This window comes from Diceros bicornis, chromosome 6 (assembly GCF_020826845.1).
Source record: "Diceros bicornis minor isolate mBicDic1 chromosome 6, mDicBic1.mat.cur, whole genome shotgun sequence".
In the NCBI taxonomy this organism is placed as follows: domain Eukaryota; kingdom Metazoa; phylum Chordata; class Mammalia; order Perissodactyla; family Rhinocerotidae; genus Diceros; species Diceros bicornis.
The window spans coordinates 88,491,954-88,516,925 of NC_080745.1; the positions used below are offsets into that span (position 1 = coordinate 88,491,954).

Here is a 24,972-nt window from a genome sequence, read left to right on the forward strand (position 1 = left end):
GACAGAAGGCTTCTGGCAGGAAGTAATACTAGGCCTGCAGAATGACCCAGTAAAGAATGAGGGAAAGGGATTCCAGGCAGAGGGAAACCCCTGTACGTAGGCCTTGAGACCTGAGAGAGCAGTGTGGTTTTGAGGCTCAGAGTAGGAAGATTAGTAAAGCTGTAGCTAAGACTGAGGGGTGGAGGAGGGTAGAAAAAAAAGAGACAAGGATGGACAAGTCAACAGGAAGCAGATCATGAAGGCTTTGTAAAACTATGTAAGAAATTTATTACATGTATGAATTATACATTTATATCTCATCTCATTGGATTTTAGGGTGGAAAATATTTGTTAAGAAATCTATATCTGGGGAATGACTATAAATTTATTCCTTTTGACATATTCTTAAATGCTGTTATCGATTTAATTTTAGATAATTCAAGCAATCACCATTTACTGTAGGGAATTTTTTCGCAGTCTAATAAACACTATTTTGGGTAAATATTTATTAAATCATTCATTGTTAGTAAATATTTAAAAGGACAAGATTAAATGATCTTTAAGGTCCCTTTTAACTTCAAGATTCATATCCAACCAGATTTCACCTGAGACGTAAAGTTGCTTCATTCTCTCAAAAAAATTGGAGAACACTGGATATGATACTAACAAATATTACAGTTATATAAAATTACAGTTATACTGTTATCAATATTATATTAACAATATATCATATTGTTATGCCAATATTATCTAACATATTTTAAGCCTGATGTTTACATGGTACCTTTTATTATTGAGGAGTTTCAAATAACATTTTACAAGTGTAGTTGAATATCACATCAGTAAATTGATTAAAAGGAAAAATCCTTAATTGCTTTTAAGAATTAAACATATATCTAAGGACAACACCAAGGAACTACTAGAAATGTCCCCCGAGTCTGTCTTATCCATTCTGTTTCCACACACTTGGGTTTCTATTACTTTTAGGAATGACCTTTATTAACTGAGTCATTAAAATCCAATAAACGTAAACTCTTCAAACCCCATAGCTGGATCATACTCCGGCAATAGGCAGAGGATGATAGGGGCTACCACTGTTTTACAGAATAATAATAAGTCAATGATCCAAGAAATGACTCCTCAGGGAAAGGGCAAATTAAATAAGTTCACAACCCTGGGCTGTTCAGAGTGGTTTTGACTGTTGGCTTACACATTTACATCTTTAATTATTTTCTTCCTAGACTAACCACACTGTTGGAACAATAACCCATGTGTGAAATAACACGGAAAATGCACACCAAATTCCTTTTTGTTGTTGTTTTTAGAAAATATTTAAGTTCCGCAGTACTATCTCTCCCCTAATTTTTTAGTGAGTGACAATACCAAGGAGTAGCTTTGGAGTCTTTAGCCCTCCCTCTCATGATCTTCTCTAGCCCACCAAATCACCCTAAGCAAACACACAATCAATAAAAACTGTGTATTTATCAAATGCAGGGTCAGGATAAGCCCCCAGCTCCCACTCGCAACCATGTTGCTGCCTGTCCCCTGAACTCTCCTATATAAAAAGTCTGGGCCCACCGTAGGCCAGGCAGCAGTTTCCTGCTACATACCTGCCTTTTAAAAGAAATCCTAAATGGAGATCTAAGTTATTCGAATGACTGAGAGACTGAGGCGTACACCTAAGGAGTGAAGATGTCTTTCTCCAAACCTGTTTTTCCATTGGTCTTCCCCATCTTTGGATAGGATTTCACCACCTTCCCAGTTGCTCCAGCTGGAAATCTGAGAGTAATCCTTAACTCCTCTTTTGCTCACCACCCCTCCCATCCATCCCACCCACCAGCATGACTGTTTATTCCACCTTCAAAATACACCCTGAATGTGCACCTTTTTGTCCCTCCCTACTGTAATCACTGGTGTTCCAAGCCACCATCCTGCTTCAACCATGATTGGAGGCTCTACTGATTTCTACATTTCCTCTCCCCCACCCTCATCTGTGCTCCACCTGGAAGCCACAGTGACCTTTTCAAAATACACATCAGATCGTGTCACTCCCCTGCCAAAAGCACTTAGAAGTTCTTATGACCTAGCTGCCTCCTCAAACTCGTCGCATATACGACCTTGGGTACGTTATGCCTCAGACATATTGGTCTTTTAGTCCCTTAAACCTATCAAGCTCCTTTCAGGACGGTGAGGCTTTGCACAAGCTTTTCCCTCTGCCAGGGATACCTTCCCTCCTGCTCTGGCAGGTCTCACAGTGTCCTCTGGTCTTGGCTCAAATGTTACCTCCTCATTGAGTCCTTCCCTGACCTCCTAAAGTAGGCAGTGCCCCCCTCCCTGATGTTATTCCTATCTCTGCGCTTTTCTCTTCCTAGCAGTGATCACGATTTGTAATTATTTTGCTAATTTTAAAAATTGGTTTCCTCCACTGACTTGTAGGGTGGTTGAAGAGGGCCCTGTCTGCCCTGCCTGCCATTCTGTCTCTGTGCCTGACATGGAGTGAGCCCTGAGCAAGCATTCATTGAATGGATGGCACTGCTGTTAACAGCTGGATGCCTTATCTAATTTTATTTCCTTAAGAGTGTTGTTTGCTTAAAAAAAGAAAGCAATTTTACTCAACAGCAGAAGTGGCTGTGCACCAGTGAAATTTGAAGCGCCTCTTGTGGAGTATGCTTCAGGTAGAGTTCACTTAAATTAGGTGTTTATAAATGTTAGGTCCATTACAAATATGGCCTTTTTTTTTTCTTTACTAGCCTAAATGAGATGTTTTAACAATCTCATTTTATCCAGTAAAATTAAGGAAATAGGCAAGTAATCTTATTTTGGGGATCAAAGGACCACCAGATCATAAACCCAGCAAAATTTTTGCTCTGTCGTGGGGTACTTGCACGTTAATTATCTGAGAGACTGGTAAGACTTTAAGAATAATAAATTACTTAAGCCCAGGACTGTTTTTAAAAGTCTGTGTAACAATTTTTTGTCAAGTAGTCTTAGCCTCTAAAGAATATTAACTCTATCAATTAGGTTGTAATTCAGGTATTATCATTAAGAAGTAAATGCTTATATAAATCAAGTTTAAAACTTGTTTAAAAACAATTTCAAAGCAACACCTTTAAAATAGCTGTAGTTTAAAATCCCCGTCAATATACTAAAATTCATTGCAATCCTGAACTCTGGATGCTCAGCCAGCCACAGGAAGGGGCAAAATGACTTGATAGTTGCAGCTGTGTCTCAGCAGAAGCTTGGGTTCACCCCAGCATTGTTCCCAGACCAAGTCTATTCCTGATACCTTGGATTTTAGCTCCTCTTGACAGGACAAGGAAGCACTGTTAGGACAGGCCTACTGTGGAGGGCCTGCCCACTCACACCCAGGAACTGAACTAGCCAACCAGATTAGAGGAGGGGTTTGTGCATATCAGCATCATCCCTGAATGGCCTGAATGACTCATTAAGTACAGAAGGTGGTGCAAACTCATTAACGAGTAAACAACTCACACCAATGTTCTGTGCATTTCCATGCTCATAGGGCTGGGTGGCATGCCAGGGGCAAAACTGAAGCTACTTATCATTGGGACCCTCCTGCCTGCATTCTGGGGGCGTTTCTCTCCTAAGAGGCAGAAAGAAGGGAGGAGGCATTCCTTTCTCTTAGACCCCAGGTGCCAGTTTCTTGAGTTGTGCCCTGCCCCCTTCCCGGTTGTCAGGGACCCTGCCTTGGCCTCGTCTTCTTGGGAGGGTCCTCTCATTCTCACACCCTCCTGCCTCCTTGCCTCTGTCTGGAATGCACTCATTGCCCATTCACCTATCTGTACTTTAAAACGTCTCTTGGACACCTCCATCTCTTAGAAACTTTGCCTGTTTACCCTCCCCCGACTCAAATCAGAGTTAATTTCTTCCTCCGAGGTACTGTATCTGCATTTTATTATTCTGACATGTTGTAATTGGTATATATTTTTATGTTCAACTCTCCTATTAGAAGTTAGCTTGAAATGGATTAAGGGCTTAACCATAAGACCTGAAACTGTAAAACTCCTAGAAGAAAACAGGAAAAAAATCTCCTTGACATTGGTCTTGGCAATGATTTCTTGGATATGACACTAAAAGCACAAGAAACAAAAGGAAAAATCAACAAGTGGGACTACATCAAACTAAAAAGCTTCTGTACAGCAAAAGAAACAATCAACAAAATGAAAAGACAACCCACAGAATGGGAGAAAATATTTGCAAACCATCTATCTGATAAGAGGTTAATATCCAAAATGTGTAGAGAACTCATATAACTCAATGGCAAGAAACAAATAATCCAATTGAAAAATGGGCAGAGGACCTGAGTAGACGTTTTTCTAAAGAAGATATACAAATGGCCAACAGGTACGTGAGAAAGTGCTCAACATCACTAATCATCAGGGAAATGCAAATCAAAACCACGATGAGATAACACCTCAGACCTGTTAGAATGGCTATTAACAAAAAGACAAGACATAAGTGTTGGCAAGAATGTAGAAAAAAGGGAACCCTGGTGCACTGTTAGTGGGAATGTAAATTAGTACAGCCACTGTAGAAAGTAGTACAGAGGTTTCTCAAAAATTAAAATGACATTGACATATGATCTGTCAATCTCACTTCTGGGTACATATCTAAAGGAAATGAAATCAGGATCTTGAAGAGATAACTGCACTCCGATGTTCATTGCAGTGTTATTCATGATAGCCAAGATATGGAAGCAACCTAAGTGTCTATCTGTGGATGAATGGATAAAGAAGATGTGACATATATACACAGTGAAATATTATTCAGCCATGAGAAAGAAGGAAATCCTGCTATTTGTTACATCAGTGATGGACCTTGAGGGCATTATGCTAAGTAAAATAAGTTAAAGAAAAAACAAATACTGTATGATCTCACTTATATGTGAAATCTAAACAAGCTAAACTCATAGAAACAGAGTAGAATTGTGGTTGCCAGGGGCTGGGGATGGGGGAAATGGGGAGATGTCAGTCAAAGAGTACAAACTTCGAGTTAGAAGATGAATAAGTTCTGGGTGTCTAATGTACATGATGACTATAGTTAACAATGCTATATTGTATGTTTGAAAGTTGCTGAGAGAATAGATCTTAAATGTTCTCACCACACACACAAAAAAGGTAATTTTGTGAGGTGATGGAGGCGTTAGCTAACCTATTGTGGTAATCATTTCACAATATATGTGTATCAGCAGGTTGTACACCCTAAGCTTACACAATGTGTGTCAATTATATCAATAAAGCTGGGGGAAAAAAGCCATGAGCTCTCATTATTTTCTTGCTTGAAGCTCTCTAGAGCACTTGGAAGAAACCAACTAACCCTAGTATACTAATTGCTCTTACTCAAGAGTTCTAAGACAGCAACTGCTTGGTTATCCTGGGCCTTGTACAAGATTTGATTATAGGTGTCTAGTTTATATTTTAAGTAAGTTTTTGCCACTGTAAGCAAGGGACTACTAGTGTCCCTTTACCACTTTGAATCATTAAAGTCTTTAAATCTAATCAGATTAGAGAAACAATTCCAGATAACCCAGTACCAATTCAGAAAACTCATCCTAAAAGTTCTGTTCTCTGGATCCCACTTCTGTATTAATGTTTGTATCAATTAGAGTTTAATCAGAAAAGCAGAACCACTGTGAGTGACATAGAATAAGGGATTTATTATAGGGATTAGACTTTATATAAGTGTGGGAGCAGGTGGAGAAATCACTGCAAAACTGTTGTCTTTACAACTCTTGTTGGGCCTGATGTTGCTCTGAGTCAGCTGGACCAGCAGTTGGGAAGGAAAGCTGGATAGGCAGTTGGGGAGAGCGAGGGCAAATTGAGGCCAGCAAAGAAAAACTGGAACCCGCAAGGATAAACTGGAGCTCGTGTCTGTCTCTCATCACCTTCAACATCAGTAACATGTATGATCTGCAAGAGAAACTGGTGACCTTCGCCATGGAGCTGTCCACATGCCTGGCACTGCACTTTGAGAAACTGAAGCAGGAGATCTGGAGAAATTTCGGCTGCTGCCCCACATCAACAAGGTGAGCAGCAGCTGAACAACCATTGTACAGACTGCCACAGTGCCTGGTGCTGTGTATCATCCTTGAGAGAGCAAAAAGCAAAATGAGAGAAGCTGCTTCATTTCCCCGCTAAAGCTCTCACACATTCTCGTGGGGCAAACGCTAATTCAGAACAGTGAAGGGAATCCTGAGGGAATTCCTCAGTGTAGCTAAATTGGCACAATACAAAATCACCAAACCCTTTATCACATTTATTAGATTAAGGAAGCTCCCTTCTATTCCTGATTTGCTAAGGTATTTTTTTTTTAATCATAAAGGAGCATTGAATTTCATCAAATACTTTTTCTGCATCTTTTGAGATGATCATCTTTTTTCCCCCGATTAATGTGATTTACATTGATTTTCAAGTATCAAACTAACCTCGCATTAAAGCAATAAACCCCACATGGTCATAGTGTGTTATTTTTCTTATAGATTGCTGAATTTAATGTGCTGGTTTTTAAAAGGATTTTTGAATTTGTGTTCATGTGAGTGATTGGCCTGTAACTTTACATTTTGTAATTTCTTAGTCTAGTTTCAGTATCAGGTATATTTTAATCTCAAAAAATGAGCTTGGCTGAGTTTCCCCTTATTTTTGTTTTCTTAAAAGTTTTTGTAATGTTGGTGTTACTTCTCCCTTAAATTGAAGAATACACCACTGAAGTCATCTGGAACTGGAGTTTTTGTTGTGGGAAAGTTTTAAATTATGGATTTAATTTACTTAATAGATATAGGAGTATATATACTTTTATTTCTGTTTAGTTTGGCTAAGTTGTGTCTTTCAATGACTTATTCCTTTTTATCTGAATTATCTAATGTATTGTCATAAGTTTGCTTATAATATAATAAACTCTTATCTTTGTAGTGTCTATAGGATCTGTAGTGATAACCTTGTTTATTCCTTATGTTCTAATTTGTACTTTATCTCTCTTTCTTGATCATTCTTGCTATAGATTTGTATTAGTTATCTATTACTGCATAACAAATTTCCTAAAACTTAATGTCTTCAGACAACAAACATGTATTATCTGGTAGGCAGACTTCTGAGATGGCCCCCAGAGTCTGTGTGTCCTCGTGTTATGGCCTGTATAATCTCCGCTCTGAGTGTGACAGGTATAAATTAGACTTGGACTTGCTAGCATGCACTAGAGAGATTCTCCTTGCTAGCTCGATTAAGTGAGCACCCATGTTGAGGAAGCCCAACTGCATGCAGCCTCTAGGACCTGAGGTTGGCACCCAGCCCACAGCCAGTAAAAAACCTGGGCGCTCAATCGTGCAAACACAAGGAAATGAATTCTGTCAACAGCCTGAATGAGCTTGAAAGTGGATTCTTTTCCAGTCATGGCTCCAGATGAGAACTTAGCCCAGCTGACACCTGACTGCAGCCATATGACACCCTGAGCAGAGAACCCACTTGAGCTGTGCTCGAATTCCTGACCCCAAACAACGTGAGGTAATAAACATGTTTTCTTAAAATGTTCATTTGTGGTAATTTGTCCTCTTTGCAGCAATAGAAAACTAATATATTACCTCATACAGCTTCTCTGGGTCAGGCTTTCAGGAATACCTTAGCTAGGTGGTTCTGTCTTGGGTTGTAGTCCGTATACTAGCCAGGGCTGCAGTCATCTGAAGGCTTGACTGAGGCTGGAGAATCCGATTTCAAGATGGTTCACTCAACATGGTTGGCAAGTTGGCGCTGGCTATTAGTAGGAGACCTCAGTAATGTAAATTACTTAAGCACATTAAGTTCTCTATAGGGTTGCTTGGGTGTCCTTCCTACGTGGTAGTTAGTTTCCCACAGAGTGAATGATCTAAGAGGAAGGTGGAAGCTGCAGTGTCTTTTATAATCTAGCCTTGGGTATCTGTCATTTGCATTATTGTCTTGACACAGGTCAGCCCTATTCAGTATGAGAGAGTAAGGCATGAGTAGCAGGAGGGAGAATCATTGGAGGCCATCTTGGAGGCTGGATACCACAGAAATGATCAATTGTGTTATACTTTTCAAAGAACTGGTTTTTGATGTTTTATGTTTTCTCCATTATGCATTTGTTTTCTGTTTCATTGATTTCTGCTTTTATCCTTATTTCTATCATTTAAATTTGCTGTTCTTTTTTTTTTTTTTTTATTGATGTTTTAATGGTTTCTAACATTGTGAAATTTTGGGTTGTACATTTTTGTTTGTCCATCACCACATATATGACTCCCTTCACCCCTTCTTCCCACCCCCCACCCCCACTGCCCTGGTAACCACAGTCCAGTTTTCTCTGTCCATGTGTTGGTTTATATTCCACATATGAGTGAGATCATACAGTGTTTGTCTTTCTCTTTCTGGCTTATTTCACTTAACATAATACGCTCCAGGCCCATCCATGTTGTTGCAAATGGGATGATTTTGTCTTTTTTTATGGCTGAGTAGTATTCGATTGTATATATATACCACATTTTCTTAATCCAGTCGTCAGTCGAGGGACACTTAGGTTGCTTCCACTTCTTGGCTATGGTGAATAATGCTGCAATGAACATAGGGGTGCATAAGCCTCTTTGGATTGTTGATTTCAGGTGCGTTGGATAGATTCCCAGTAGTGGGATGGCTGGATCATAGGGCATCTCTATTTTTAATTCTTTGAGGAATCTCCATACCATTTTCCATAGAGGCTGCACCAGTTTGCATTCCCACCAGCTGTGTATGAGGGTTCCTGTTTCTCCACATCCTCTCCAACATTTGTTGTTTTTTGTCTTGGTGATTATAGCCATTCTAACAGGCGTGAGGTGGTATCTTAGTGTTGTTTTGATTTGCATTTCCCTGATGATTAGTGATGTTGAGCATCTTTTCATGTGCCTATTGGCCATCTGTATATCTTCCTTGGAGAAGTGTCTGTTCATTTCCTCTGCCCATTTTTTGATCGGGTTGTTTGTTTTTTTGTTGTTCAATTGTGTGAGTTCTTTATATATTATGGAGATCAACCCCTTGTCAGATGTATGTTTTGCAAATATTCTCTCCCAGCTGGTTGGTTGTTTGTTCATCTTGATTCTGGTTTCATTTGTCTTATAAAAGCTCTTTAATCTGATAAAGTCCCACTTGTTTATTTTTTCTTTAGTTTCCCTAGTCTGGGTAGGCATGTCATCCGAAAAGATTCCTTTAAAACCAATGTCAAATAGTGTGTTGCCTATATTTTCTTCTATGAGTTTTATAGTTTCAGGTCTCACCTTCAGGTCTTTGATCCATTTTGAGTTAATTTTTGTGAATGGCGATAGCACATTGTCCACTTTCATTCTTTTGCATGTGGCTGTCCAGTTTTCCCAACACCATTTATTGAAGAGACTTTCCTTTCTCCATTGCATGTTCTTAGCACCTTTGTCGAAAATTAGCTGTCCGTATATGTGTGGTTTTATTTCTGGGCTTTCAATTCTGTTCCATTGATCTGTGTGTCTGTTTTTGTACCAGTACCATGCTGTTTTGATTACTATTGCTTTGTAGTATGTTTTGAAGTCAGGAATTGTGATGCCTCCTGCTTTGTTCTTTTTCTTTAGGATTTCTTTAGCTATTCGGGGTCTTTTGTTGCCCCATATAAATTTTAGTATTCTTTTTTCTATTTCTGTGAAGAATGTCATTGGGATTCTGATTGGGATTGCATTGAATCTGTAGATTGCTTTAGGTAATATAGACATTTTAACTATGTTTATTCTTCCAATCCACATGCATGGGATATCTTTCCATTTCTTTATGTCATCATGGATTTCCCTCAATAATGTCTTGTAGTTCTCATTGTATAGGTCCTTCACCTCCTTGGTAAGACTTATTCTTAGGTATTTTATTCTTTTTGATGCAATTGTAAATGGTATTATCTTTTTGAGCTCTTTTTTTTTTTTTTATAAGGAAGATTGGCCCTGGACTAACATCCATGCCCATCTTCCTCTACTTTATATGGGACGCCACCACAGCATGGCTTGACAAGCAGTGTGTAGGTCGGCGCCTAGGATCTGAGCCTGCGAACCCTGGCCTGCCGAAGCAGAGTGTGCGAACCCAACCACCACGCCTCCCGGCCAGCCCCTTTGCTGTTCTTGTTTTAAAGTTTTTTGAGATAGATGCTTACATCATTGTTTTTCAGCCTTCTTTTTCAACTGCATGCATTGAAGACTATGAATTTCCCTCTAAGCCCAGATTTAGCTGTATTCCACAAGTTTTTTTTTTTTTTTGTAAAGTTGTATTGAAGTGTGACATACACACAAGAAAGTACACACCATTAAATGTAAAGTTTGATGGATTATCACAAAGTAAACACACTCCATAACTAGCACCCAGATCAAGAAACGGACTACTACTAGCTATTTTAAAGCCTGAGTCTCATAATACTGTCAGTTATTTAAAGTTCATGTCTGATAATTCCAACACTTGAATCACTTGTAGGTTTGTTTCTCTTTTCTGTTTTCGCTCTTAGTTTTCAGTCATTTGGTCATGTATCATGGTAATTTTTGATTGAATGCTTGCTTGACATTCTTTGTGAAAAATCATAGAAATTATGGTAGATATTATCCATAGAGAATTTTATTTACTTTTGGTTGGCATTTAGGGTACAAACAAATCTCCTTAATTTAGTTGAGGGTGGTCTCTTTTCAGTTTGCTGTTATTTCTAGGATGTAGCCAATTCAGGGATCTTAGCTGAAAACCTGGGGTCTTTACTAGTGCCCCTGCTTTTCAGCAGGCCTTATACTTCATTTTTTGATCCTCAGCATCATGATACTGCCAATATCTTGCTTATCTGTGATCAGCAAATTCCTCAAGGAGGAATTGTTGGGCTCACTTCTCTGTCTTCCCTTTTCTCTAGGATCTTGGCCCCTTAAGCCTTGGTTGGTTTGGCAGTCTTCAACTCCAGTGTTTTGTTTGCCCAGCTCAGTGTGATTGTTGCAGTCTCTATGATGCTGCTTTCAGTTTGCATGCCCTAGCTGTGAATCAGCAAACGCCCCGAGGGAGAATGTAGGGCCAACTTTAGTGCTCTTTTCTTCTCTCTGAGACCTTGGCCCCTCAAGTCTTGTCTACATTTGTTGTACTCTAGTGCCTTCAAACAACTGGAGTGTTTTTTTTTTTTTTTTGTATGTTATATCCAGTTTTCCTTTTTGTTCTTTGTGTGTTAGTGTGATACCTGCTGGAAGCAGAAATTGGTAATTAACATTTTAACTGAAGACCCTTGAAGACATTTAATTCATAAGAATTAACCAGGGCTTTCAATAATCTTTTCTTAGCATTCTGTTTTGTTTTTTTAATGTCTGAAAATATGTGTAAAAATTTATTAATCCAATAGCATTTGCCTATCTTTTAACCATTCAATATGTAGTTAGTAAGTGAAAAAGTGAATAAATTTTATACGTGATATCCATGTGTTCCAGTTTGTGAACAAATTACATAAACCCTAGTTAATAAAAATAATTTGAAACTTAAGTAGATGATATTTTTGTACTAATTCCTTGAGAAGAAAAGAAACTTCTGTAACTATTTTATGTACATTGCATAGAGAGCACTTTTGATGGTTAAAAATAATTATATGTATCAGAAATAAAACAAAGCCAAAGATAATTAATGAAATAGTTTCTCCAGGTGAAAATAGTCTATCTTTTAATATTTTGTTAATTTGCTTTAGAATGTGTTTAGGATAATCTCTGAGTTTCCCAAAGGTGTTACTTCAGCCTTCTTGAATCTACTCAGATGTACTACTTGGATGGCATTGTTCTTTTCTCTCTGTTGACTGTACTTCCTCTCTCTGTTGACTGCTTTCCGATTTTGTCCACATTTTGGGATAAGGACACCACTACCTCTCAACTATATGTAATCAGTTTCAACACCCAAGGAGAGACTGAATTTTCTTTCTTAATTCTAATTCTAAAGTCCAAGGGAAGGATTCTTATTAAAACAGCTGTGTCCAGTGCCTACCCCATGGTGGAAGGAGCGGGGGAGGGCATGTCCACAACAACTTGTGTGCAGAGAAAGCTGAAAGGATCTGGGTGAGAGTCAGGGCATTGTCAAACAGGTGGTTGTACAAAACCACAGCAGTTTTATATTGTGTCCAGTGGTCCCGTATTGTGCCTGGTGGTTCCAAATTGTGTCCAGTGGTTCTATATTGTGTCCAGTGGCTCCATATTGTGCCCAGTGGTCCCATATTGTGTCCAGTGATTCTGTATTGTGTCCGGTGGTCCCGTATTGTGTCCAGTGGTCCCATATTGTGCCCAGGTGGTCCCAAATTGTGTTCAGTGGTCCCATATTGTGTCCAGTGGTCCCATATTGTGTCCAGTGGTCCCATATTGTGCCCAGGTGGTCCCAAATTGTGTTCAGTCGTCCCATATTGTGCCCAGTGGTCCCATATTGTGTCCAGTGGTTCCATATTGTGTCCACTGGTTCTTCTGCTTGTTGCTGTGGTCCGTTAGAGGGAGGCCTATTCCTCCCTGATCTGTCTCCTCCAAAATTGTCACAACAGAAGCAGGGACTGACTTTTCATTGAGTTAATTCTAAGATCCCTTCAGAGAAGCAGGGACCTACTTTTTATGACTCAACTGTTTTATCTTGCTTAAGGTGACAAAGATGTGTACTGCTAAAAATCAAAGCATTATTGCAGCCAGGTCTTGCTGACTAGTATAAAGTTACCTCTTATTCTTTTATTCAGAGCACTCCAAACCTAAAGGCACTCAATATCTAAACCTGAATTTATTAGTTAGGCTTCTTGCTTCCCATTTCTCAGAGTAGAATTATGATGACAGTGTTCTTTAGGGAAATCCATGTACCTGTACCTGCTTTCTTGTCCTCCAAGGTGAGATGGTCACACACCGAACTTTAAGAAATCTTTTACACAGATTAATATGAAGAATTTAGCCTGGCACAATGAAATCTAAGAGACATGAAGTAGCCACAGAATTGTCACTTTATGGTCTACAAGGGGAAAATAACTTGTAGTTCAACTTAGTATAGGATTCTAAGAATGAGGCTGATATAGAAATCATAATTGCACCCATCACAGCCTACAGCATGGGAAATGTTCTTTCCACTACAGTGTTCTTGAGCAGCCCTCTGGATACAATGTGCTAAAAGCCGCCCCTATGTCTTTCACCATTAAAAACCAAATATGACAAAGTTCAGGACAAAACTTCCTAGTTTATTTCAGGAAGGAAGTTGAGAATGGCTTAGTTCAGTAACTGCATGACCCGAATCAACTTTGGACTTTGAACATTTGGCACGCTTCTGCCTCACAGAAGGTTCTGCGTCGCCTGTCCTAATGGGATAAGAAATGAAAAGGTCTACATTCCTGCTTTCTGTGGCTCAGGTACTTGTAATGACAGTATGTTTTAGGGTTAGTGGTGATCCCCACTGTGAATTGTGAAGTGGGCTTTTCAGACCTTTAAAGCAACAACAATTCCTATTCAAGACTGGCGGTAGCCCATTTGGGCACTGTATCTACATGAATATGCAGCCTGTCTTAACTTATGCTTTCTGTTATTACAAATATAATATATACATACACATAGATACTTATATATATACTTTTTATTTTCAAAATTTTCAGTGCTGTTGAATAGTTCAAAGTTGTGCAGTGAACACCTATGTACCCTTCACGTAGATTTCATTGTTTACAATTTGCCACAGTTGATTTCTCTCTCTCATTAATTCACTCTCTTACTCTCATTCTCTCTCTCTTCCTTTCTCTCTCTCACACACACATACACACACGCGCACACACACACACACACTTTTTTGCTGAACCGTTTGACAGTAGTTGCATACATCATGACACTTCAGTCCTAAATACTTCAGCATGTTTGTTCTAAGAACTGGGACATTTTCCCATGTAACCACAATACCGTTAATACACCCCAAATTTAACATTGCTATAGTAATATTATCTAATAGGTAGTCCCTATTCATATTTTCCCAAGTGTCTTAATAATGTCCTTTATGGCTGTTTTTTTTCTTTAAATGATCAGGACCCGGTCCAAGATTACACAAGGCATTTAATTTTCGTATTTCTTTAGTCTCCTTTAATCTAGAACAGTCTCCTGTGTTATTTTTTTTCTTTCTGACACTGACGTTTTTGAAGTGGTCAGGCCAATTATCTTATAAAATGTTCCATGCTGGATTTGTCTGATTGTTGCCTCCTAACATTTTAAGTCAAATATGTTTACGAGGAGTGTACTTGTACGCAGATGATGTCGTGTCCCTTCCTGATTACATCTTACCAGCAGGCGCACCATGTCAGTTCTGTATCATATTTTGATACAGTGTCATTGCTGCCACTGAAAAAGAGACTGATTTTCTGGAATGAAATGAAATTAAGAGTTGGGGAATCTCTGTTCAAAAGAAAAATACTGGTTTCTCAAGGCTGTCAGGACTGGTGCTACAGGAGTCGGTCAATTCATATTGCTTAAGCCACAACTCGGTGCTTCATACCATTGTAGGTATGGGGTGTCAAGAGTGGCAGGTAGTATGGAAATGAAACACACGCCCTTCTTCTCTAAGAAATATCCTCCTAGCAGAGGAGAGAACCTAACATATGTGAAAGAATTTTCCAGTGGGATGAGACAGAATATTTTTCAGTTTAGGGCTAGGGCACAGATTTGAGCATGACAAGAATAGTGAATCAGTGGCTTGGTAATTGGGCCAAACCTCACTCTCTATATTTTTATTTTCACCGTTTCCCAGTATACACTTACGATTCTAATTAGGCTTGTCTCCTTCCTGCCTTCCACACTCACTATAGTTATTCATGTTTTCATCCCTTTACTCATATTTATTCACCAATGCCCTGCCCTCCACTGATGTCTACTATCTATGGTAGCCAGCCTCCAAGATGGCCCCCTATGATCCCTCCTGGTGTTCTCATCCTTGTACCCTGCCTCATTGTGTCAAGGTTGGTCTGTGTGACCAATAGCATATGGCAGAAGTGATGATATGTCACTTCCAAGATTGTGTTATAAAAGCCTAGGGCTTCTGCTTTGGGCTGGTCTTCAATCTCTCTCCCTCTCTCTTTCTTACTCTCTCTTTTTTGGATTGCCTACCAATTGCCATGTCATGAATACGCTCAAGCATCCTATGGAATGGCCTACATGATGAGGAACAGAGGCCAAGAACCAGTGAGGAGTGACTCCTGGCAACAACTCAGTGAGTGAGCTTGCAGGCAGATTCTCCAGCCCCAGCCAAGCCTTGAGATGACAGCAGCCATGGCTGACAACTTGCCTGCAACCTCTTAAGAGACTCTGATCCAGATCTACCCAGCTAAGCCATTCCCAGATTCCTGACCCTCAAAAACTGTGAGATAGAGCCAGCCCTGGTGGCCTAGTGGTTAAAGTTCTGTGCTCTCTGCTTCAGTGGCCCAGGTTCACTTCCCGGGTGCGGAACCACACCACCCACCTGTCAGTAGCCATGCTGTGGCAGTGGCTCACATAGAAGAACTAGCAGGACTTACAACTGGGATATACAACCATGCACTGGGGCTTTAGGGAGGAAAAAAAGGGGGGAGAAGATTGGCAACAGATGTTAGCTCAGGGCAAATCCTTCTCTGCCAAATAAAAAATAGGTGATACAAAGAAGAGGTGATATTTAAAAAAAAAAAAAACTGAGATAATAGGTATTTGTTGTTTTAAGGCACTAAGTTTTGGGGTAATTTGTTATGCAGCCTTGGAATCAGACACCATCTTGTATCTGTTACTGTGAAGCCTGCCCTTCTGACTCCAGTCTGCACTGATCTCTCCCATCTATAGCTCCTTTTGCACTTTGTTTTCTTTTTTCTCTTTCTAGACTTTATTATTTTACTTTTTGGATAAGTAACATAGTAACAAGATTCATAAATAAAAATTATAAAAGAGTATGTACAATGAAAAGTCTCCTCATTCTTGTAACACCGCCATCCAGTTCCTGGGTGCAGGCAGCCACCATTATTCGTTTCTGATATATCATTCCAGGGATAGTTTAAACATTAAATATACATGCAAATTGTATATACTACATTCCCTTCTCTGTTCTGTACTTTGCTTTTTTCACCTAACATTATATTTTGGAGAGCTTTCTGTTTAGTACATAATGAGTTTTCTCAATTTTTAAACAACTGTATAGTTTTCTGTGGTATGAATTTATCATAATTTATTTAAGCAGTCCACTACTGATAGGCATTCAGTTTGTTTCCAGGCTTTTGCTGTTGTGATAGGCTGAATAAAAGACGTCCACATCCTAGTCCTCTGACCCTGTGAATATGCTACCTTCCATGGCAAAAGCTGTTACCACACCAGGTCTGTTTTTGCCAGCTGCCCAGAAGGCCAATCACGGAGACACGAGGTTTCAGAGAGAGAGGGTTTATTAATCACAAGGCAGCCAAGAGTGGAAACGGGAGAATGAATCTCAAATCCGCTTCCCTGAAAATAGGGACTCAGGGATATTTATGGGGTAGGGGCAAGGTGGTCTGAAATGATTGGAGGTGAGGAGAGATGAGGTAATTGATGATCTGGGCAAGCGGAGTCAGGCTTCATGCCTCTTCGTAGGAGGCATGTCCACAGAATGGCAGCCTTAGCATGCCCTGAGGGTGGAGTTCCAACCTCTTTCCATCAAAAGGTCGTTTATCAGACGCATGTCTGCGTGGGCCCAGTTGATGGGTTGGTGGTCTCAATCCAGCCTGAAGGGGACAAGGGATTCAGTTCCTGAAAAAAATAGCTCAAAAATCCATTACCCTGGTCACCCCGTCTCCAGGGAGATGTGACCTATAGGAACCTAGTGGCAGTCAGATAGCATATTGCCTCAACAGCACAGTTAACAATGGGTAAGTTTATCATGCAGATTTAAGTCCTCACCTTCTGTTCTGATAAGTTTCTAGGTAAGGCCATCCTCCCCTTCTTCCTTGTACAGGGAAGAAAATATCTTTACAAATGGAGATTTTCTTTACAAATGTAAATATCTCTTATAAAGAGCAACTAGAACTAAGAATGGGATTAGCACGGACCCATCCAGATACCCAGAGATGTCTATGGTAATGGCGGGTTCTGAGGGCAGGCCTCCCACCACAAACTCCTTTGGTCAGTTAATGGGGATGGGAGCCAAAGTGTCATTCAGGCAGAGACATATTTTGAGGTGGCCAATTCCGATCCCCCGTAGTTACTAGCTGCTTAATCATCAACGGCTAACTGTTTGCCAGTTGCAAAGGGACTTTGCAAATGTGATTAAGGGTTGTGAAATGGGGAGATTAGCCTGTGTTATCCAGGTGGGCCTGATGTAATCAATCACCACAGTCATAAGAGGGAGGCAGGAGAGTCAGAGTCAGGGAGAATGTGAGGATGGAAGTAGAGGTTAGAGCAGGACAAAGTCAGGAACCAAGGAATGTAGGAAGCCTCTAGAAGCTGGAGAAGGCTTGGAAATGGACTCTGCTAGAGCCTCCAGAAAGAACAGCCTTTGATTTTAGCTGGGCAGGACCCATTTCGGACTTCTGACCAGAACTATAAGATAATAAATTTGTGTTGTTTTAAGCCTCTGTGTTTGTGGGAATTGCTTACAGCAGCCATAGGAAACTAGTACAGCTATTATTACAATTACAAAGTTGCATTAATAATCTTGTGTATCTGACGTTTGTATTTGCAGAATAAATGTCTAGATGTGGAATTGCCCAAAGGCAGTGTTAGTTTTGATAATTGTTAAATCACCGTCTATAGGGCTTACACTAATTTCCACTTCCAAAAGCAATATACGTGAGTACCTCTTTTTCCACAACCTCCCCAACATGTGTGTAATCAAACTTTTGGATTTTTACTATTCTGCTAGTGAAAAATCCTAATATCTTTGAACAATCTAGTTATTATTAAATATTCCTTATCTGCACAACATGTTTAGAATCTCCTTCAGAGCTAGGACTAGGTCCTTATTTCTACTTTATTCTATGTTGTTTGCCTGTGTCCCTTCTAATACCTTACATAGAGTAGGTTCTCACCGTAGAATGGTAAAAGGAAATAATGTATCCAAAGGCATCTATTCTACAATAGTTAGTGGATAAGAAATGTGATGGAAAATCCGTTTTATCCATCTGTAGATCCATCAAGTTCCATTTATGAAAACAAAATGTTTCCTTTGTTTAGGAAGAAAACATGCTAATTGCAATCATTGATGAGTGAAGAGTTAATGAATGGTTGCCTGGCAAGGCCCTGATCATTTTTGTTGTTTTACTGATGGATATAAGATGGGATCAACAAACACAGGGCATGTGTGTGGCCACGCCCTGCCTCTGTGCACCTGGCAGCTACTGCAGTCCTTTCCCACTAAGGTCAACATAATCCAGGCTCCTTGAGGTAGCCAATCTTTATTGATTATTTGCACATGAGATAAACCTGTTTGTTGTACCCTATTTAAGGACTAACAGCTGCACCACAAACTGTAACTCAAGTGCTTTTCCAATGAAGAATGAAACGTAAACTTCTTCCACCTTCCTCCTCTTCCCTTAGCTTGGGGATGGTTATATTCCATTCGTTATGTTTTCCTCTATTTATTTGCACTGCCAATGTCTTTATTTACTTTTCTGAGATCTTAAACTTCAGGGAAAGAAAAAGCTACCACCCTTTTAAAAACATTGGAGACTTTAGTTAATTGCTTTTGTTCATAACGTAGCCTGGTTGGTTTGAAATTTAATAAAAAATTGTTATGGTAGAAGTTCTGATCTGAGAAATATCCTGGTTAATCACTTGAGCTGCTAGCTAAAATTTTTTTATCTATTTAATATATAGTGTTAGAGTACATGTTCAGAATTTTCAAAACTTGCAAGAAACCACAAAATTTAATGAATTAAGTGTAATAAATAATGGAAATAGAAAACAAAATCTACTGACAATGAGCCTAATTATCAAAATTCTTCGTTTCCTGACCAGTGATTTTTTCCATCCTTTTCTGATCATGTATCCACATTTTGATTGTTGCTCATTCTTGAGTCCTTTAGTTGTCTGCCAAAAGGAGGGCATATTTGTGAAACAGACACAGTCCTAACGCCTGGCACTCCATGCGCTTCGTTTACTAATCAGTTGTCAGATGGTAACTTGATTACAGATAACTTAGCATGAGTCAGGCTGGTTTGCCACAGCTGTTTCTACTAAAGCTTTCTCCTCTGATAATAGTCATTGCCACCACTACTTCCAAATGGCATCTGTTTCCTTTGAGTTAATTTTAAATAAAAACAAATTCTCTACAAAGTTGTGATAATGCCAACAGCACGCTTAAATTACCATTAGAACTATTATGTCTAAACTCCCTAAATACCTATTACAGTATGAGACACTGCTCTTTTTCCCTCAAGAAAACAACTTCCTATGGACAGTAGTGTTTTTTCCCACCATAGACTATGTAACAGTCTCCATTCTTTGAGATGTCACATTCCAAATTTGTATTACTTTTTCTTCATTTTCCAAAGCTCCATTGTGCATCTCCTTTTATGTTTTTTTTTTTTAATCTCAGTAATCTCTTTTGATTTGACAGTTTCCATATCCCACCTCCACCTCAGCTAGACTGTAAGCCCCATGAGGACAGGAACCTGAGCTGCCTATTCACATTGTGTTACCAGCATTTTTGCAGTGCAGACACCTAGTAGGCACTCAAGTATTGGTTAAATAAGTAAATGGAGGACCTGAATGTGTAGGCAGGATTGAAAACTTGAAGATAGAGGAACCCTATAGTGATACAGATAAAAGGTTGATTCAAGGCAGTGTTTCTTAACCACATTTTCATTATTTTCCCCCAAGGAGAAAAATTCTCCCTAACAAGAGAAATTAAATACTAAGAAGAAAAATTCAGTGCTCAGGTATGGCTGGAGCTTTGAAAGACCACAAAGGGCCATTGTAATATCTAAAATCCTTTCTTCTTCTACTTCTAAGAACTAATTTGGGAGGATATTGCCCCAGTGGAAAGTACGTGATATGAGGCCTGGGTCTCCTGTTTCTTTGTGGGCTTACTTTCACTTCCTGAAGGTTTGATTTACTGTAGAAGGGGGTGGGAGATGGGTGGTGGTGATCAGAAGTGTGATCTGTGAGCTCCTGGGTGGGGTTAGGCGTGGAGGTGAAATGAGATAGAACTTCTGGCGATGAACTCTGATCTAAGCTGTGAGAGGGAGCCAGGAAGGCAGGAAGCAGTTGGCAAAACCCTGGGAAAGGTTGGGAGAGGCTGGTAGATCCAGTTCTACCGGGAATAGATCCAGGAATGCTAAACTTGAAAAGGATGTAAAAGTGCTGTGCCACGTAGCGGCAGAATTGCCCCTCCATGGGACAGATCTGTTAGCATATCCATAGACCAGAATCATTTGCACTGCCATCAGTTCTTTTCAACTTAACATGCTGTAAAATAGGTGAAAGGCAATGCAGCCTAGACATGAAGACCTGACAGGGCATGGGTGTGATGTGAACGATGCAGTTTTCCCACTGAAGCACAGATTTCCCCCTATAAGTTGTAATTGATTGGCATTTTCAAATTTTAGATCACTCTGTGTATTAACTTCACAGTTTGTAATAACTGCTTGTGATTAGCAGTTTGTTTCTTTCCTTATAGTTTAATTGAATTATTTTGCTTTTCTGGGTATGAAAAAGTAATGAGAGCTCTTAAATAGGATTTCCATCAATAGAAAGTAGGAGCTATCAGTATTCACCTCACATAGGTTGATGAAGATGTTCCAAGAAGGGACCCTTTGCTGTGGGCCTGGGACAAACTATTTTGATTGCTTAATGTGTATATTTGGTATAAAAAATCTGTAGTTAAAACATCTGTCATGTGCATTAATCACAATAGCCAAAAGATGGAAGCAACCCAGGTGTCCATCAACAGATGAACAGATAGAACAAAATGTGTTTCAAAACACAGATAAAACAAAAACAATGGAATACTATTCAGCCTTAAAAAGGCAAGGAATTCTGACACAGGCTACAACATGGATGAAACTTGAAGACTTTATGCCAAGTGAAATAAGCCAGACCCAAAAGGACAAAACTGTGTGACCCCACTGTCAAATGACAAAAATAAAACAATTTAGTAACAATTTCATCCTTTATTCAAGAGAAAACAATCCATGCCTGGCAAAGTACAGTGCCTAACAAGCAGTGGAGCCCTCTTCCTGAGGGATTTTGGGCAGGAGCGAGTTTTATGGAGCATTAGAAGCAGCAGTGCGGAGAGAGGGTGTGACTGGCTGGGGGTGCATAGCTCCCCTTATTCAGAAAGATCAAGGAACAAGGAATTAAGTAAAGAGCCCAGAGTTGGCTTGGCGTCTGGGGATTAGCTGACTGGATATACTACACTTCTGGTCAGGTGGAGCATTTACAGGAACGTGAAATTTCAGTTTGCTGACATGGCACCCCGGGCAGGAGCGACTCCATCTTGGGCCTAGAAATGTATTTCAATGTCACTTACCTAGAGTAGTCAAATTCATAGAGACGGAAAGTAGAATAGTGATTGCCAGCAGCTAAGGGCAGGGGGAAATGGGGAGTTGTTTAATGAATGGGTACAGGGTTTTAGTTTAAGATGATAAAAAAATGTTCTGGAGATGGACAGTGCTGATGGTTGTACAACAACGTGAATGTCCTTAGTGCAATTAAATTGTACACGTAAAGATGGTTAAAATGGTAAATTTTATGTTATATATTTTACTTTCTCAAACACCTGCCATTTGAGCACCTACTAAATACGAAGTGCTTTATGTACATTTCTACTAATCCTTGAAACGACCTTGCCCAGTAAACATTATCCCAGATGAAGAAACTGAGCCTCAGAGAGGCTAGTTATACATCCAAGGTCTCACAGTTGGGTCTTACAGCTGGTAAGTGTGACTTTGTTGTCAGCGCCCTCGACCTAGCAACCCTGTGTACGGCAGAGTGGAACCCTGCCCGGTCTTTTTGCACCATCGTCTCACCTTCCGACGCTGTATCGGACAATTCTCCCTTGCTACCCATAGGGTTTTCTTGGCCAACATGCAGCCACCACAGTATGACAACCAACAGATGGGGAGTGTGGTTCCCTGACCAGGAAAGGAAACCCTCGGGCTGCTGTGGTGAGAGCTCCTGATCTTAACCACTAGACCACCAGGGCTCGTTGAGTAGAGACCAGCTAAAGATGGCTGAGACTGGTGAAGTTTACATATAAGTGAAAAGAGAAGGACTTTCTAGGTTTCAAGGTGAAATAGAAGTCACAAGAATTACATAGATTTAAATCCTAGTTCATTGACGAGAACTAGGAGTCAGCTACTCTTTGCTATAGAGAATATTCAGTGAGGAGCTAACTTCTCATGTTATTAGCCTAGGGAGTTGTTTAAAGTCAAATATTAACAAACACTAGAAGACACTGGAGGTAAGAGTGCTCCTTTGAATCTCTTGTGACGGACATGGGAGACCTTCAGGAATGAGGGAAGGAGTCATCTCTTATTTTTTTAGTCACACGGAACATTCAAGACTAGTCAGCCCCTCAAGCTGATGGTGGTTGCAGCTGTTCCATTATTGGGTCGGCACCAGAACATTTAGAAAGGAGCAATTCTTTGTGGGATGCAAAGGATTTGAAGTGGGTCAAAGTTGTGTAAACCCAGCTGACCTTAGCTGACCTTAGCTGGTGGAGGTTGCATTTTTCTGGCTGAGATTCTGCTAGGGCCCTTTAAGTGCATTTCCCTCCTTCTTTTGTGACCCTGGGTACACCTGCCCACAGTCGCTGTAGAATCCTTACCCTGTGTGTGTGATGAAAGTGCTCTGAGATGGGCCATAAACCCATCGAATTTGATTATCTTCTGGTTTCTTCTTTCTGACCTGACTTCTGAACCAACCCAAAAGCTAGTTGATTTTACTTTTGTAATTGTGTGAATTCCCTTGGGGGTGCTCATTCCTGATTCCTTGCTTCACTACACAGTAAGTGTATGACCTTTTTATTTGTTTCTGCCTATGTTGCTACTGGAGTCTTTTTTTTTTAATTACTGTGACTTTTCACAATGAGTAGAGTATAGATTTCACTAATGCTACAATCAATAGTAGTTCCTTTCAGTTCAAATGACACTGAGACCATGTCTAATAATACAGGGGAATAATGAAGACCTAGGAGACAACTACTGCCTCTTGCACTCTCTGTGACTGTGCTTTCAAAAAATGTTGTTGTTTTTAACTCACTATGTTTGTTTTGTCCCCTTGCTGAGGGGCATTGTCAAAGATAAAATGTAACTTCAGACTATAGTAAGGAAACATGATATAGAATGCAGAAGAAGAAATCAACAATTATTTGGCTTGTACATTTTGCTTTTTATTTTTCTGGATTTAAGATATAGACCAAACTTGAAATTTCTGGCCTTTGAGTCTCTCAGGACAGTGATGGTGCATTAGCTCAGTTTTAGAAGTTGGATGTGACTTTGGACCAAATGTACGCTTACAGCCGTTTTCATAAGGTGTCCAAATGAATTTATACTGCTCATCACAATTCACTGGGTTTATGAAATAGGACATTTAGGAAAGTTTTTTTCTTTATTGCTGAAAATGTTTTTCTTGGTAAACTTTTTCTAATAAAAAATTTTTCTGTCTCCTGGAGTAGTCCTAGTATAGTGCAAACAACGCTCTGGAATGATTGTTTTGGCAAAAGGCCACATAAACATTTCTGTTTCTCTATGTGATTTGTGAGTAGGGTTGAGAAACGTTGTTAAAACAATGATCATCAATAGAGAATGTGTCCGAGTTTGGGCTCAGCCACTGTGGTTGCTGTTGACCTAGAGCAAGCACTGGGAAACGGATATGCCACCGTGGCACAAAATTGACTGCAATGGTTTTGCAAATTGCTTGCCAGAACTCAAATCTATCAGTAGACCAATGCTTTATGAAATTAGGTGAGGCTTTTGCTTAGGGTTTCTTTTTTTAAAAAGAGGCTTAATATGAGTTTATATCCATTTAAAAATCAGTTTCCAATGTATTAAAAAAAAAGCTTGTGTTTATTTTTAAACAAATTTGGGGAATACTTATATATACCTTCTATTGTTCTTTTGTAGTGCTATGTACTATTTTTGTCGGCCATGTAATTATTTCATCCATTAATCAGAAAACATTTGTGTCAGCCTTTCTGCATCCTCTCCCTTAATCTTCGCCTCTTGCACTTATATGCAAATTTTAGAATTGACTTATCAGCTTTCACAAAACTTGTTGGGATTTCCACTGGAATTAAATCGATAGGTCATTCTGGGGAGAACTTGACAGTATCGAATCTTCCAATCCATGAACCTCACTTATCTCCACATTTATTATGTCTTTGGTGCATTCTAAAATTATATGATTTTTCTCTACGAGGTTTTACACATTTTGTAGACTTATTACTAGGTTCATTGCAGTTTCAGTACTATTACAGATTATATAATGTGTTAAGATTTAATTTTGAATTGTGTGTATGACTAGCTAACTTGCTGTATTTATCCAAGGATTCTTTTTTTGGATTCTTAGTGTACATTATCATCTGTAAATAGGATTTTTTTCTTCATTGCCAATTCTTTTGCTTTTCATTTATTTTCCTTATTGCACTGACTAGGACCTATAGTAAAATGTTGACCAGAAGTGCTGACAGTGGTCATCTTTGTCTTCTTTCCAGTTTCAGAGGATATTTTCAGTATTTCATATTGATAATGATATATTTTATTTGTGATAGATTTCCTTTATCAGAATAAGGAAGTTCCCTTCTAGTCCTAATTTGTTTAGTTTTTTTTTTAAATCATGGAATGGGTTTTGAATTTTATCAAATACTTTTTATGCATCTGAGATGATCATTTGTTTTTTTCTCCTTTAATCTGCTTATCTTAATTGTTTTTTCATGTTAAAATTAAACATTCCTGGAATAAACAAACTTACATTATCCTTTTTATATATTGCTGGCTTTAGTTTGCAGATACTTAACCTTTGTTTTTAAATTTACATACAGTACACTTTACTCTTTTAGTGTACAGCTC

The 24,972-nt window shown here is 39.3% G+C and overlaps 1 protein-coding gene across 1 annotated transcript in view; it reads left to right on the forward strand.

Annotated features, from left to right (window-relative positions):
* The window catches only part of FANK1 (fibronectin type III and ankyrin repeat domains 1), a 99,908-nt gene that overhangs the window by 1,445 nt on the left and 73,491 nt on the right, over positions 1-24,972 (forward strand). The window lies entirely within an intron of this gene.